The sequence below is a fragment of the Venturia canescens genome, chromosome 1 (genome assembly GCF_019457755.1).
Source record: "Venturia canescens isolate UGA chromosome 1, ASM1945775v1, whole genome shotgun sequence".
Taxonomy (NCBI): Eukaryota; Metazoa; Arthropoda; class Insecta; order Hymenoptera; family Ichneumonidae; genus Venturia; species Venturia canescens.
This window is the reverse complement of record NC_057421.1, coordinates 13,218,398-13,234,964: the sequence shown is the minus strand read 5'-3', so window position 1 is coordinate 13,234,964 and position 16,567 is coordinate 13,218,398. Positions and strand designations below refer to the sequence as shown.

Genomic DNA, 16,567 nt, shown 5'->3' with positions numbered 1-16,567 from the left:
TATAAATTTAATTTTATAAATTTTTATAATTTATAAATTTATAATTTATAAATTATAATTTATAAATTTTATAAATTTATAAAAATTATAAATATGGATATAAAAAATGTGAGGCCTAAAAAATACACTTTGAAAATGGACAAAATTTTTTTTTTAATATTTATTTTACTCAGTTTTTGTACAGAAAAATGGGGAAGAAGGCAAGTCCCAAAAAAAAGATGGGGGTGCACTGTTGATAAAATCTCTGGAATGGATGATCGGAAAAAAAAATAAAAATGATTTTAGATTCTATAGGTAAATGGCTATAGTGATTATCATACGATTTTTTATTTTCTCCAAATCTACGAAAAATCACGTTTTTTTTCATATCGTTTTTCGCAAAAAAAATAGCTCCGCTCAAAATTTCAAAATTCGTATGATATGCGCTATAGCTATAGTCACAAAGAGCATGTGGTAAAATTTTTGTAAGGATCGATTGAATAGTTTCGGAGATTCTATCAAGGAACCGTCCAAAAACGTAATTTTGAGAAAAACGCGTTTAAACAAAGGCAGATACGCGGTACCGCACTGTATGGGCGGTGCGTATCAGTGCGCTCAAACAGCCAAGTAAGCGTCGCTCAAAAGTACACTTGGACTGCTCAGATCTTTATAAAATTTTAGTATGACTCTTTAAAATATGTATACTTTCAAAAAATGCAATAAAAAAATGGATTTTTTGAAAATTCTAATTGGGGTAGATCTCTGAAGCTAAACAATAACTGCCGTAACGGTTACATATCATTGCGAATGTGATTACATCTTCGTAAGGACTGGCATGAAACAAGGAAACTTCATTCAAATCATCCAAACTTAAATAAATATGAGTTTCGCTCCGTTTTTCTTCTCGGTCACTGTTAAGGGTTTATGGCATTGTTATTCAACATTTCGAGGACACGCTTGTATATTGCCAGAGAAGCCAATGTCAACGGACGAGGAATCTGAGTCAATTTACAGTTAGTCCAATATTGTCGCTGGTTGGTATCCTTTTCGAACATAATCCCATGGTAGAACCCATGAGAATCATGAGATAGAAGTGATAAAATGAACTCGACTCAGAACTAAATTATTCACATTTTTTATTCATTGTTCGTCGATGAACTAGTAGATTAATTGATATTTTTGAAATTTCGTATTACAACAATAGACCGATGTTTTGTGTTCACATATTTCATAGAGTGTGAGAATGATTATTATTTCCCTAATTGTTGAAGTGATCCATGACGAATCACACTATTATATTGAGTCGACTTCGGACGGTGTTATACATGGGAAAGATAGCATCGTGAAACAAGACAAATTGTTTCAGTCACGGAAAATCCATTAGCTCAGAGCTCAAGTATATAATTCACACTTGTCCATTCCCCCTTGAAGCAGAAAATTAGCGATCGCTCTTCTCTGAGGAATTCGACATATTAGTTTTGTTAAGTGCCTCAAACTGTGTAGCCATGAACTCCGAAACGTTCTTCAGTTTTCAACTACTTTTTTTCTTCTTCGACCTCGTTTCGTGGGAAGGCAACCCCCTTAATGTTGTCGACACTTTGGATAATCGAGTGTCGAGTGTGGATAAACGGTCACCCGAAGCCTCGAACCACATTTTCGGGGATGATTCTCCTCACGCGAGACATACAGTTTGGTACATGAAGTACCTTCATTTGTACGCATTAAATAGGATGACGAGTGTTCTAAGTTTGACGGTTGCGACGTGAGTCATACACGTGACTGACGTAAGAAGAACTTTTCCTCCCTTTCGTTTTCTTCCCCACTTCCTCTCTCTTTCTCTCTCTCCCTCCCTCTCTCTACCTGACAAAAGTATGTACACTGAGAAAAAAAAAGTCATTGGAACAACGAAATGTGGCATTACTGGGTTCCAATGCGCCATCACAAGGTTAAACACGATTAAACGAATAAAATAGTTTTCGAGTAAACTGCAGATTCATTCTCTCCGAAAACATTGCAATTAAATGAAGAAAACTCTTCCAACACCATTAATGGCTATTCAATCAGCAATTTTTTTTTCTCAATTCGTCTCGAATTAATTAAACCCATAGAGCCGAAGCCATGTCTCCGTTACTTCGAGGACAGAGGCTCAGGCAGCTGTCAATCAGCACTACTGTTTTCTTGGAACACTTGTTCTCAACCTTCTTAGATTTTTTATGTTAGTAGCCAAAAATACTCATTTTAACAACATTAGTTGATAAGTTTAGCATCACGAGCTACGGTGGTGGTTCAACGACAAAGAACGAGAAGAAAATTCAACCTTCTGAGCACTGGTCCACTTGTACATTTTCGTATATAAGGTTTACTCAAATTGTCTACCTTTGAACGACTACCAGTGGAAAACAAGTTCGGAATCAGACATTTGATGGTAGTCAATATCAATTTTTTTCCTCCTCATTCTCACAACCCTGAAATATCCTAATATAAGCAATAAACTTTTAATTAACGACTGTCGATAATAACTGTAAGCAACGGTGAAAGAATTCCATCAATGAAAATGGAGGGTACGGTCCCAGGAGGATATAAATTTGTACCAATAATGGTCGATGCACAAGGCACATACGTGAGTGTACATCATACATACGTACATAGCATTCCAAGCATCAATCACAGAAAATGTTACCTTTCAGAGTGCATAATTTCCCAATTCCCTAACTATATCCTTCCGCCATGATTTGAAACCGTTTCAGGAATAATTATCACCGCAGTACCTCTAGGTGTGTATCACAAGTACTCGTGGAAGTCCAACCTCGATAGCGCGCAGCATACATGAAAACTTTTGCGAGCATACTCAAAGGTTAAATAGGCTGTGAAAGAGAGGAATCCATATTTCTTGTTGCAGCAAACTTTGTATCTCTAACTCGAGAGTACCTGCTCGCGAAACTCACTTCTCATTTATCTCCAGGACCGTGTGTTTTTCACGGCTATAAACGAGCATACCATATCGCATTAACTCTTTATGAGATTCGTCGCTTGACGGATGAGAACGTCAGTGTCTCGTCGCGTCTATTTCGCAATTCACAATTTGTGGAAAAAACTGCGCAGGAAACACCAGTGAGATTTTTTTGTCTTTTTTTTTGAATATTCAACTTTAGAGTGAATTATTTATTCATATTAGACGTTCCACTGATCATTCCGACGGATGTTTGAATATACGGGTTTCGACGATCGTATATTTTCAAAAAATCGCAGTGACAATTAAAGAACATAAATTTTGATTCTCTTTTTTGGGAATCATATGCTGCGATTGCTCGCGATCCCGTTGTCAACTACGGAAAGCCAGAAACGTTTTCTCTTTTTTTTCTACGTAAAAAAATCTTCAAAATATTTTTGCCGAGGTGCGAAGTCATGAGAATAACTGTTGAACGAATTCGAGTGAAGAATTGAGATCATAGTTGAACACTGTTTCGCCTCATCGTGGATTGAAACAATTGCCCGATGTAAAAACACTCTGATTTTCTCTGCCAAATGAAAAATCTCCAGAGTTTGGCTGCAGTCGTACTGCAAGGAATTCCATTCAGAAATGCTACGACGATCTCTGTCAAGATCGAATTCCAAACATCGTGTTCCTCAACATCAATCGGTGGAAGGACTATGGCAGAGATTAGAAACGGAGAATTCAGTTAAGCAGTGGGATTGGTCGTCGCGACATCCGAAAAATTCTTTGGCCAAGATTCGCATTCTTCTTTGTTTTCAGTATTAAAATATACACATCTATAGATGTATACACAAATAAAGTTTCATCTCTCTTTATCGTAAGGCAAACTGGTTTGAACAAACGTTGACGTACGAAGCGCCCGTATATCACAGTTTTCGTCTCTTTTTCTGCGTGTGTCGCCTCGTCTAGCCTTCCCTTTTCGTTTCTTTTCTCTTCTGTTGCCCCTTCTGCCCTGCCAGAACATATAAATCTATTACAATCTACGACGAAGCTCCGTAGACGAGTGCTTTCGTTGGATGCTCTCGCTTGGCTCGCTTCACATCGGCTTGGCCAAAAGAGTTTGAAAATCTTTGCTTGGAGTGTAGCCCAGCGAGGACACGATGGATGTAACAAACACCGAGTGTACTCTGACATATTCGTGTGAGCGTGTGTCTGTGTCTTTATACACAGAAAGATAGGAAATAAAGAAAATAGAATCGACGGAGACGAGATGAGGTATTGGTGAAAAAGAAAAGAGGAAGAGAGGGAGCGTGTGGAGGAAAGAGCGAGCGAGAGCGCGAGCGAAAGTGGGAGAGGTAAAGAATCTTACTGGGCTCTGATTCGCCATGTTGGCTGTTGTTCAAATGGTCTATCCGACAATAAAAAGCCATGCACGTCTCCCAGAAATCCTCTACTTCCGCGAGATTCAAACGGGCGCGCGCGGCGGCCAGAACTCTCGGCATTTTGTTGAACATCGTCAGAAAAAGGAAAAGAGGAGGATAGAAGAAGAGCCAGGAAAAAGGAGAGAGACGGAAATGAGGTTAGAGCATGTATGGCATTGCGTTAGCTGCTTCGTACGGGAGAAAAACGTCCTAGCGAGAGGGAATCTGCAGTGAATGCTCCAGTCTAACTCAGAATTTCTCGAGTATGTGTTGTACATCGGTGGGGAAAGTTGCAGACGCGGTGGAGACGACGGAATGAACGAGAAAGGAGCAGAGTAGATACGAGGATACAAGCAGCCATAGTTGTGGCTTCAGCATCCTCTTACGTATCCATCTATTCATCCGCTTGGATCAACATCCTGTGGAATAAGTGGACGTAAACTAGTTGCTAATATGATGGGAGTTACGTCTTTCTTACTATTTTTCCGTCGATCTATCCATATGGCACGAGCGTGTAGATCGAGCTCCAGTTTGCTCGGATGCTGGGAAATACAATTGTACATATTCTCGTTATTGTGCTCTTCCAGCGACGCCGTGCCGTTAACTCCTCTCCGCAGTTCCTCCATGTCCCATTTCATTGCAACCCTTCGAAAACCGTTCACCGAATCCGCGTGTTCAGGACATTCGTGCGTGTAGCTCAAACTTTGCGTTCAGATGCGCGTACACCGTGTTCGAGAAATTACTCCCAAATCCTCCGATGTAAGTAGATGACAGAATTCAGTGAAGCGCCACCTTAAGAGGTGCTCCTGTGACGATGCATCGTTAATGAAATCACGAGTACCGTGTGATAGCTCATTCGGAGTGCCGGTGAGAAAATTCACTCTGAAAAAATCGTATGCTTTGTCGTCACAACAGTTGAGTGGGTTCATATCTCACGACTGCGAGCATCCACTTTCAGCACATTTTTATACATGGCAAGTGGCAATTTGTCCATTCCACAAAATCAATCTTCGACATTGTAATTTCGGTATCTAACTTTTGTGTAAATCAAGAATGAGTATTTGGACAATTTGCATTTTATTGTTACACGGAGTAGGAATGTTTACTTTGAAGCGAACGATATGAACGAAGGTACACACCGTACGTATACTTTTCGACTAATACTCGTAGAAGAGCGGAAAGAGCGAGCTCTGGCCGTACGTTAGGTATAGGAAGAAATGTGTTTGTGTTCTGGACCGAGGCCAGATAATCTATGGCAATAAATTGTCGTGTGTACCAGCGTGCCGTGTGATTGGTTTTATCTCCTCGCGTGGTGCGGTGTATGTGTAACCCTTGACTCCACGTTGCCGACATTACAAACGTACACACGAGAACATCCGTGTATGGATTTAGATATGTGTATTAACCGATGGTAGTGCTTTGGCTAAATAAAGGGAGCAACAAGAACGAGAAATCGTGGTAAATGTCGAGAGAGAAAAAAACGTGCAATGAAGTATCGAAAGAGCAACGACGATATACTTTATGCACATGCAGTATCAACGTTTCGAGATGCCGCTCGAGCAGCACTTGTTCTATCTATATAAAGCCATTCATTTGTTGGAAGTAGGAAAAAACAGCTTTGATAAGAGGCACACAGGGTACGAGGGAACCGAGGAAAACCGAACGTGTGGCATACGTGATTTTTATTCCTCCCGACTCCATTGTTTATTTTCAATACATTCTTTTTGTTTTTCTTCAATTTTAACGATATTTCTTTCACCTTTCGCACTGACGAATACGATAAACTTCTAATCCCCAAACTGGCCTCGAACCGACGACGCAACCACCGTCGCCGGTGCACAGTTATGAATGAAATAGAAACTAAAAACAAAATGGGCGATGGAAAAGAGCGCGTTCGGCGTTGATGACGTTCATAGAATTTCCTTTTTCGAGAGCGCTTCCCTCGAATCGTTTAATTTACAGTTCGACGAACAACATTGTTCTCATCACCGTGCACGCTAGACTACAGCATTCCCGCTCTTATCGCTCGAATATATTTTTTATCGCAGTGGCATAGTTGCGAAGGGTTATTTGGCTGTGAAAATTCACACGACGGGCCAGTCGCATCTCTCCGGTACGAAACGCGCTTCTACTGAATTCTCGCAACGATTTCCAGTGTCTAAATTTTTGCTTTGTCCGCATCCTCCCACAGCTTCCTACAGCTTTTCAACCACGAACGTTTGAACGTAAATACACGCGCGTTTATACATACATTTATATTGATTTTTCTTATTCACTTTTTTCATGCATTGGTTAGACCTCGAGTAGAGCCGGTAACCGAGGATTTACTTACAACGGCAGTGAGCTTAAAGCCCTGCCGGACGTACGAAGCTTAAGAGATGGCTCGGTTAAGTCTGACTCACACACACACTGACTTCGCTGTACTCACGTAAATATACGTGAACAGTCTAAAATGCAACTGACCACTGGTGAATTAAGCTTGGCTAGCCACTGGAGCTGTGTGTTTTGCCTCATCTTTAAAATTCCCGACCATTGAATGCGCCCACGTGAAACCCTCTCCCATCGTTATCTTCAAATCCCCACGTATGCTGGATAAATGTACAGGCACATTTCCACACGCGCTTGTACTCCAACAACCCGCCAAGACCTTTTTTCCTGTTTTTTATACGAACTACAGTTTTGATAACCTGCCAAGAGTCATAATTTTCCCGAAAATGTTTGCTTTTACTGCGCCGAATTTGGATTTTTTCATGTTAACACTCCGGGTGAACCAGACAGAGATAAATTGGTGATAATTCGAACGGAGAACTGCGGGCTGCGTTCTTGTAGACATTTGCTATTAAATTTATGTCCTCCAACAGAATTCGAAAATATCATTTGACGTTAAAACAGATTGTTAAGGGGTTTTTACACACGGTGGATTCTCATCACTTTTGGGTTTCTGAACTTTGAACATTTTTTAATTTGTGCTAGTTTTTTATGTTTTTTTCCTCGCACATACTGTGAAATTTTTCTATCTACGGAAGTTTCGTTTTCATACACTTTTCTGTTCAACTTGAAAAATATGCGATCGCTCCAATTTTGATGGGCCGTAGCTCATTTCGTTAAGCCCAGCTCCAGATAACTTCTGGTCGAAAAAAATATATGACAAAGCAAATGGACAACGACGTTGCAAAAAATACTAATTTTTGCCAAGAGACTTGGTTAGAAACCAAAGATTGTTTTTAGATTCCACTGCATCAACGATGGTTTTCGAATTCTCGCAGCCTAAACCCAGAGAAGTGAAGCAAAGAGTAAAAAATTTAATAACCTTCACAGGAACTGGAGGAAAATCCACGGGAAAAAAACGATTGTCTGTTTATTTCTCGTCAAGAAAAACATGCGAAACATTTCCGCCTGCAAGGGTTCAAAATAGTAGACTGTTGAGTGGTCAAGAAATGCTCCATGCCCCTGACAAGTCCGAACATTCAACAACGTCATTGAAATTTTGTAATATAAACGAAAATGAGGATGATTATTGTCGACATCCAAAAGTTCCTTAAATACATTCACTTCGAAACGTTTTCTCACTTTTTATTACAGTCGCTCAAGCTCAGTGCTCTCGACCTTCCGTGATGCTACTGTTAAGGTCACACCATACCAATTCTTTTAGAGAGAGACAGTCGGAGAGAGAGAGAGAGAGAAAACTTCAAGTCCGAACAAGTTGGATTCGACATTGTTGAATCGAGTGCAACGTACATGTATATAAACGGCAGCATAGCTACCGTCTTAAACCAGGATTGGATTATATAGCGGTGGTTGCCCGGGCACGGACACTCCAAATCGTTGGCCACCATCCAGTCCTCGCAAGTCGGTCTCTGTGCTTCTCGCTCGAAAGGGTTTAACGTTTCCATCGTGCTCGTTCGTCCGTACCAAAGCCAACCTCGAGATAGGATGTATTGTATCGGGTGAGAAGCGAAAAAAAGGAGGAAGAACAAAAACGAGAATAAAAGAAATAACGAAACTGGATGGAACGGTGCAACAGATTTCGAATCGTCGACGCCTTCGACTGCCGTGTAATCGGTCCAAATGATCAGACTCAATTCTATCGTGATTCTATGTTCACTGTGCAAATTCAGAAGCTGTTCGACCACTCTCTTGCGATCGAAGACATTTTAAGAAAAATAAAACTCCAGTAATCCACTTGAATGTTTGGACTGACTGCAGTTCACCAGATTGAATTAGAGCAATGCTCCAGTACGTGAAACGTGAAAAAAGCACTTTTCCACTAAACTACTTTTGTGAATATTTCTCCTCAAAACAATTGTATTTAAACCAAACCTTAAACTCGTTTCTCCATAACACTAAATAACTCCTGAAGCTATTATTATTTTCCACTTGTGCCTTTATTCAACTGGCTTGCCGGCTGCAACTATTTTACTTACGATAAGACAAACGAGTCTGCCCCAGTCCAGACAACCGCGATCCTCTTGCCAAGATTCATTTGCCTCCTGTTTACGGCTCCGGGGGTCCACTATAGACGTTGCTGCTCCCTTCGGAAAGGAAGAGGGTGACATCGAGGCATGAGGAGAAGAGGCGCGCTCGCAACTAAACGACTGCTTTAATCGACACCCTAATTTAGAACCTCGAGTCAAGCGAAGGTCCGATACACTCTGGCGCTCTCAGGGCACGATAAAACACCCCCGAGAATGTGTATATACGTATATCTGTGGATATGCATACGTGTGTGTACACACTTTCATCTCTGTACTGTGCATCGTACAAAGTGCACGGAGTCGCACACAAAATGGCTCAGAGGCTAGCTCGATATTTATTTATCCTCGCATTCCTTTTACGCCCATTTTTCTAAACCTCTGCTCTATCTATCCTTCGACGATCGCACTCGGGCAGCAGCGTCTCTGTCGATTCTCTGAGGAGCTTTGAAAACAGTTGGTACAGCTACGAGATCTCTTTCTTGTCCTACCGGCGAGTAGCTATACTCTCTTACCACTATGTACTTTTCCGTATGTGCGACTCAGTAGTTCATGCATTCTACAGAGTCTAGCGAAAAGCTTGCCTGTGTATCGGAGACCGTATATAATCTATATAAACACACACACACACACACATACACTAGACACATACATATTCTTCATGGCTTTACTTTTGCAAGCTTCTCTTTTCGAGTCGTTCGCCATTATTATTTTACTGATCGTGTCTTTCAACATCGGCCACTCCGATACGGGAAACACAACGCAAAGGTCCACCCTCTTCTTTTTCTTCATCGTATTGACGTCTACACGTGCCCGTTGTCGAGTACGTGCCTCGGAAAGCCTTTTACCGACACCGCTTTCTCTCCCTCCCTCCTTCTCTTTTTCTATCTTGGACACACTCATACACGGGCATGCACATTTCTTCGCTATTTCTTCTCCTATTTCTGTCCCTTTCTGATGGGTACCCCTTTTTATTTTCACCCCCTTCGACACACACCTGACCGGGTGCAAGCCGGGTGTGCTTTTACTCAATTTAACTCTCGCCTGGCAGTAATAGCCGAGGACAAATCATTGCTCACTCGTGTCGGGGAGCTTGTGTGCACGCTGGTGTGTGTTTCGTGTGTGAGTGTGTCTGCTCCTTTTGTATTTATTTCTCGTATCGTCAGGCCTTTCGTCATTGTCTTCTTTCTTCGAAACTGTGGCAAATGGATTTACGTTGAACATTTTTACGAGGCCCTCTTTTCTTGGTTCTCAAAAGTATTCTTTGGATACTTAATTCAATGGGTCGTTGGGCTCGCCAACCAAAGGGTTCGATTATCGCGATGGGATCGCTTGAAATTCAGAAATTCGGAAAAATAATTTTGCCAGTTTTTTCTGTATCTTTGACGCACCAGACCAATCAGCATTGGATTTTCAGGAATTTTTCTGCTTCGCGGAAAATACTCCAAGACATGTAGAATATTTTTAATTGTCTCCCAATGAAAATGGAATGTATTAATACGTAGAAAATACCAGTTGCTCGCTTCAAGATCTCGTCGATCATCTGTCATGTGCTTTTAGTCGTGGCTATTTTTATCGCTTATACACGATGATTGAGACATTTATGTGATCTCTCTCCCGATCCACTGTTTATAGGCTCCTATCGACACCCATTCATCGTTTATCTGACAGTTGATGTGCGATATAGCGGAAGATCCGGGCTTTTTCTTATTCGCTTTCACGGATCCTCGAAGCGTCTGCATCAACTAATTCAGACGGATATCACCAATTTTTCTGCCATAAGAACTTTTTCCCTTTTCAATTAACAAGCTGTCTTAGAAGCACTACATAGCCATGGTGATTGATTATCGAAAGTGCTTAATAAATAATGATCCACACGCTTTTTTTCGGAAACTCTATCACGTGAGTCTCGAAATAGAATTTTTTTTTCACTATTAGAACCAACGAGGCTTTCTTATTTTGTCGAATCTCACTGAATATTTTAACAATTTTATTTAACGCTCTGGGTGCATGCGTATTGGAGGAACAATCAAAATGATTGGTGAACTTTGTCCCGCGGTGGTTGGAAAATAAAAATGAAAATTATATCAACCCGTAACATCCTTCCAAATACTGTAGGTCTTCATATATTATGAAGAAATTTTTGAAAGTCATTTTGAAAACAGTTGGAAAGGTGGTCCTCGCTGTGATACTCTTAAGGCAAACTCTTTTTTTGGTTCTGACTTGGTGCTCGTTGTTCATGAGTATTTACGGACTGAGTTCCGAAATACTGGAATTAAAAATTCCAATGACAATTTATTATGTCACAAATACTATCTCAGATTCACCTTCTCGGTGGGAAATATATTTCACAGATTTACTTATACATTTTGAAATGACGAACGATTAAATCGGGAAACGAGATTTAACAGAAAATATATCATAATCGAAGGAGTCGAGGTTTTGGTGTCGGGCGTTCGCAATGTAATACATTACTCAGTGCAGTCACAGAACGAAACCCCTTTGCAATGATGAGTCGAATCAGGAGATTGCGAAGTGTAGGGGTTCTTGCTGAAAATACATCGATGATATGAGCCTTTTCTTTCAATTCCGTTATTTTCCGTTAAAAGAGAGATAAAAAAAATTATGATATCAATGGAATTTTCGATTGCAGGAAAAGACAAAAAAATGTTGAATTAATATTGAAGATAATCATGAAACGTTGGGTCTCGAGTATACGCGGTTCGACTTTGGCTCTACAGTCCGAAAGTCGTATTTTTAGTCCTCACCATCGAGACACCGCTCCGTCTATTTTGATAACGAATATTAGAGTTAACGTGGAAAGTTTTCTCGTCCAAAACTGTGCTGACGGAAGAAAACGAAATGTTTTTTTTCTCCCTATGAATATCGTTTCAGAAAGTTTGGACTGATTACGAAGGATCCGTCGACTGACAGAAACCAGTTTGAATGGTCCAGGAAAAGTGCGCGTAGAACGGAGCGTTATTCAGAATATGAAAAAATCAAGAGAAGAAAAAGATGTTTGAGTTGTTCGAGACACGGGCAGGAGTACTCTCGCTCGATTAATCTCACAATCTGGATAGAGTGGCTATGATAGGCTCCATGAATAACTCATGAGACCTCTATACCATTTCATTTGTCTCGCTTACTCCTCCTATCGTGTCTCAACTCGACCTTCCGGTAGCTGTGTTTCTCCAGGGACATTCACCTATAATTCAGCCACTTCATTTGTCCTCATTACTATGCCTGTGTTCTTAATATACACATATATACGAATAATGATTTACGACGCAGTAGCACCACCCAGTTTCATCCTATACGTGTGTTATGAATTTTGCAATAGATTGTGCAGGCTCGTTGCGCTGCGACGAGTGTTACACGGCGATAAATGGGTCCGAAGTCCAAAAGTAAAACTTCAAGAACCGAAATACTATATTTCAGTGCGATTCGAGCGACTGTTCAGCTCGACAGTCAATATTATTCGATATTATCTTCTAAATTTAAGGTCGAATTGTGTCATATTTGTCTATCGTGCATCAACGTGACTAAATAACTCCAAGTTTAAATGAAGTTTACGTCACGTACGTGGAACGAGAATGGAGTTTTGGCGAGTAAGCAAATCGATAAACGATTACAAATACACAGAGGGATGTATTCTCGCTACAGCCCTCTCAAACATACAGTTTCATGGGTATCGTGCAGTGTTGTGCAAAACTACATATGTATAAGATTCGAGACAAGTTAGTTCCAATAGCTGCACGCACGAAGCTACTTTATAAGATTCTTGACGATCGTCAGATCCTAACTACAGGCGATACTCAAACTACCCTCTTGATTCTTCCTTTCTCCTTGTCTCCGCACCCTCCCCCCCCGCCCTCCCGTCCCTTCCCCTTTTTCTCTCTTTGCCTCCTTCTGTCTCTCGTAAATACGAGAAGACATAAATATTCCACGTATGTTTGCATACGTACCAAGATCCCGTTTGAATTCTCGAGGGCTTATCTCCATGAATCGCACACCTACAAGAACAGAAGCGAATAAGAGAGGAAAGGAAGAGAGGGAACAGAGTGAAACGTGCCGCTTATACGATATCGATTTATCGATGAAGGCTTTGCCTAAGCTGCTTCCTCTGTCCTCTATTTTCGCTTTCTGCTTATAAATTATGTTTGTGGATATATATATAATTCACATATTCGAACCTCCGCATGTGTGCTCGCACCGCGAGATTAGGCTGCTGAACACGAGATTCGTTGCAAATGTTGATCCGATGGACCAATTTGTTTATGAATCATTGAGGACTCTGCCTCGAGCTTGTGGATTGCACAGTGTACGAATATGACCGTACTCTTATAGTAGAAATAATGTATTTCGGGTTGAAGTATACAAGGAGCATATTAACGAGACAATTCCTTTACAGAATGGTCAGAAAATCAGTGAATTAGTAATTGAGTTTTATTCGGGAATCGGAATTTTATGCTCCCAATCGATCGGCTTTGGCTCATCAGTCGCGTCGAGGGATGGATTTTTTGAAATTCAGTGGTATTTTTGTTTGAGCAACCAAAATTATTCTTATCTGCCAGCAACCCTTTTGCAATGTTCTCTTTTATTTGGGATATAACTCTCGATGAATTTACACTTGGAATTAGACCGAATCTTTAGCTTCCGAAATGAGGTCAGTGAAACTAGTAGAGTTCAGACACTAATACTGCAATTTTTAATGGAGCTTTGTGACTATTATCGATGAATTGTTCATTGGGATTTATAAATATTTCTTCTGAAATACTGGCTGCTTGGTTTCAGTTGCATTGAACAGACTATTGAAATGATTCAGTTAAAGACATGATTTTGACAACTTTGAATGGTTTTCCAATATCAGATCGTCCTGAAAAAGCGCAATATTGAACGATATCAGAGATTTTCTGTCGATTCTTCCGAGCATGATCGATTTTTTAGTATTCATAAATACTCACTACTCGTATGTCCAATTACATCCGAAAATAGTGGAATTTTTTTTACGAAGAGTAATTCAATGTGCTGAATACTTTCGAACGATTTGCAATAGGAGGTGGAAAAAATTGCTTTTGTACATGGCCAGTACAGGTTGTTCGCTACACCGAATGTCGAGCGTCCCATCTCATCATGTAAACCAACCCGAGGCGGTCCCGTCAACCACTCGGAAATTGGATCGATCGGAAAACATTCTTGTATTCGGATATTGAAAAAATATATAATCCGGAAAAACTTGTCTTCCATCGGAAATAGGAAGGGTACACTTCCGAGTGATTTTGAAATGCTGTCGCACGGTCTACGTAGCTCAAAAAATAATTACGAAATATGGATTCCACTGGAAAAATTATTCGTACTCAAAGTTTTAAGTTGCGACAGTAAAATATTTCTGTGCGGAGATGATTTTTTCTAGTGCAACAAATATTCTGCGCAATATCGTTTGCTTAAAGAAACCATAGAAACCAGAACTTAACGTCGATCCTTTGGACCTTCTTTTTATATTCGACTTTTTCGAGCTATCCTGCAACCATTTGGCAATTTTTTCCTAATCTCATCACCGTATTTGTGCAAAATCGCTTGATCGAGTTTCGAAATAGGAACAAGATTGTTTACATACAAATTTCCGATTAATGGACGTTTAGGGGGTACAGAAAACGATGATGCAGCTTCGGAAAAAACCTTGGGATCCTTAAAAAAAAAAAAAAATGTGAGAACGCAGACGGAAATAAGAAATCCACTGCGGAACCCCTTAATCGCTTTTCAAAGAGGTCATCATGTTTTTTTTTTTTTTTTATTTTTCACCATTAGCTCTTCCCTTAAGAGAGTTTTCCGGTGCTAACAGTTCTTACATATGGGTCCATCCACACTAAACTGCTTCGATCCAGAGAACAACATTCAATATTGTAAGGATAAGCAACTGCTGTCACAACTCTACTAATATCTTCAGTTCAAATATAAACACATAATGCATAACTGTATGTTTCATAAAAAATATGCAAGAAGAATTTATATTATATTTTTTCAAATGAATCAGTTGGGTCATGTCCAGTCTTCATGAAATGCAGAAATGCAAAATCGTACGATAATTTAACGTCAAATATTTTCAACTCCCGACTGTTCGTAGGGCCAAACGACGGAAGATATGCGATTCACTGCGATCAATGGGTGGGGGGATATTCTTTGTCGTCCGTATTCTCGGAAACTATGATAATTGTCTTGACCAATTTTTGACATAATTTTCTATATATGCCGGACAGTGTTCTTATTCGTGGGACGTTACAATTAATCGCGAACTTTTTTCTTTATTTAACTTTAACGTTTCACATCGTTTGAACATATCGCAATATCACTATATTTCGATCTTCGACTACTTCACGATGTTGTGTGCTGCTAATTCATTTTTCATTTAATTATCGTCCTGGGTTAACTGTCGACGGTAAAATAAAATTAAAAACATTTTGAGATGGAGGAATATTCTGATATAAACGTAAGTCTGTCCGTTCATCGTCAAGCATACGAATTCAACTCTCGACAGATTCAACCACGATTCTACACTCTTGGAGAATAAATTACTGGAGAACCAGACTTTCTACGATAGATGCTGAAAACCATCGGATTTTTTCAAGTTATAATATGTTTCGTACAAGTATAACGTCGAAGAAACAAAAATTGTAAAATTTTCTTTCCGTTTACTAAAAATGTCGCTTAAAAAGTTGATTACCAAAGTAGATGTTAATTTGGCAATGATCTTGTATAAATTTGGTGCTTTTTATTAAGCTGCGGTTTCAACAATTTGACTCGCCATTCATTGGTTCGAATTTGTTCGCTGTTTATTGATTTTTCATAACGTCAAAGTGTCTTTTAAGTCCCTTTGAGATTTTATAACAAGAAAATATTTTTCATCCTTCTTATTCAATTAGATCTTCGAGAGAAGTACAATAAGAATGGCGAGGTTTTGAGTCAAGATCGATTACGTGAGAAATAATTCTGACATGGATACGTGTCTCTATTTCAATCCATATTTCTCGATGTGATTCAAATCTTTTGAGTTCTTTTTTTTTCTTATTTTTCGAGTTCCACGGACGACAATTTCTTCAGGATATATCGGTCGATATGACGACTGCAAATTCATTGATTCGCTCACGAAATGCTTGGTGAGGAGTGTACACCGTTGTCAATATCAAGATGAATCAACGTCACATTTATTATTCCTCGGGAATCTCAAGCTACGAAGGCCCTTGGATTCTCCATTCGTTCGTTCTTAACCACTACGTCGTCGAAGCTCCCGTTTTCCTCTTTCCTCTCTTCCTTTACATTTCCTTTATCTTATTTCTTCCATACGTCGATTGTGAAACGAGTATTTGAAGCGAAAGAAACAGAGCTCAGAAGCTCTGCTTACGAACGTTATCGCGAAAATTCCGTTTGAATGCTGGTGATGGATTGCAGCATAGTGTTCGTTCACCCAACCCCTTTACGGCTAAACGTTCGCGCCCTTTCTCAAACTCTTTTTCATCTCACTTCTTTATCTCACTGAGACGAGTAACAGCGAATCTATTAGCTCTCGTCCTGACAACACAAACCGTTGTCTTCCTATTTTGTATCTCAACTAACTGCAGAAAATGTTCTTATTCAACTTTGGCTCTCTAACGTTAACCTTACTTTTATATCTTATTACTGTTTACTAACTTTTTTGTGTCCATCACCAAGCATTTTACCCCTGAAGGTACGAAAATAAGGATAATTTCGTTTTTTTTTTACTT

The 16,567-nt window shown here is 39.8% G+C and overlaps 1 protein-coding gene and 1 long non-coding RNA gene across 3 annotated transcripts in view; one reads left to right on the top strand and one right to left on the bottom strand.

The window, feature by feature from the left end:
• Positions 1-16,567, top strand: part of LOC122410199 (lachesin-like) — a 193,129-nt gene that overhangs the window by 6,836 nt on the left and 169,726 nt on the right. The gene's annotated exons all lie outside the window — the stretch shown is intronic.
• On the bottom strand, positions 3,508-6,228 carry LOC122410213 (uncharacterized). Its single transcript, XR_006260876.1, has 3 exons — positions 5,612-6,228; positions 4,814-5,217; positions 3,508-4,754 (listed from the first exon to the last, which is right to left on the bottom strand). It is a non-coding gene; the product is annotated as an uncharacterized lncRNA (long non-coding RNA).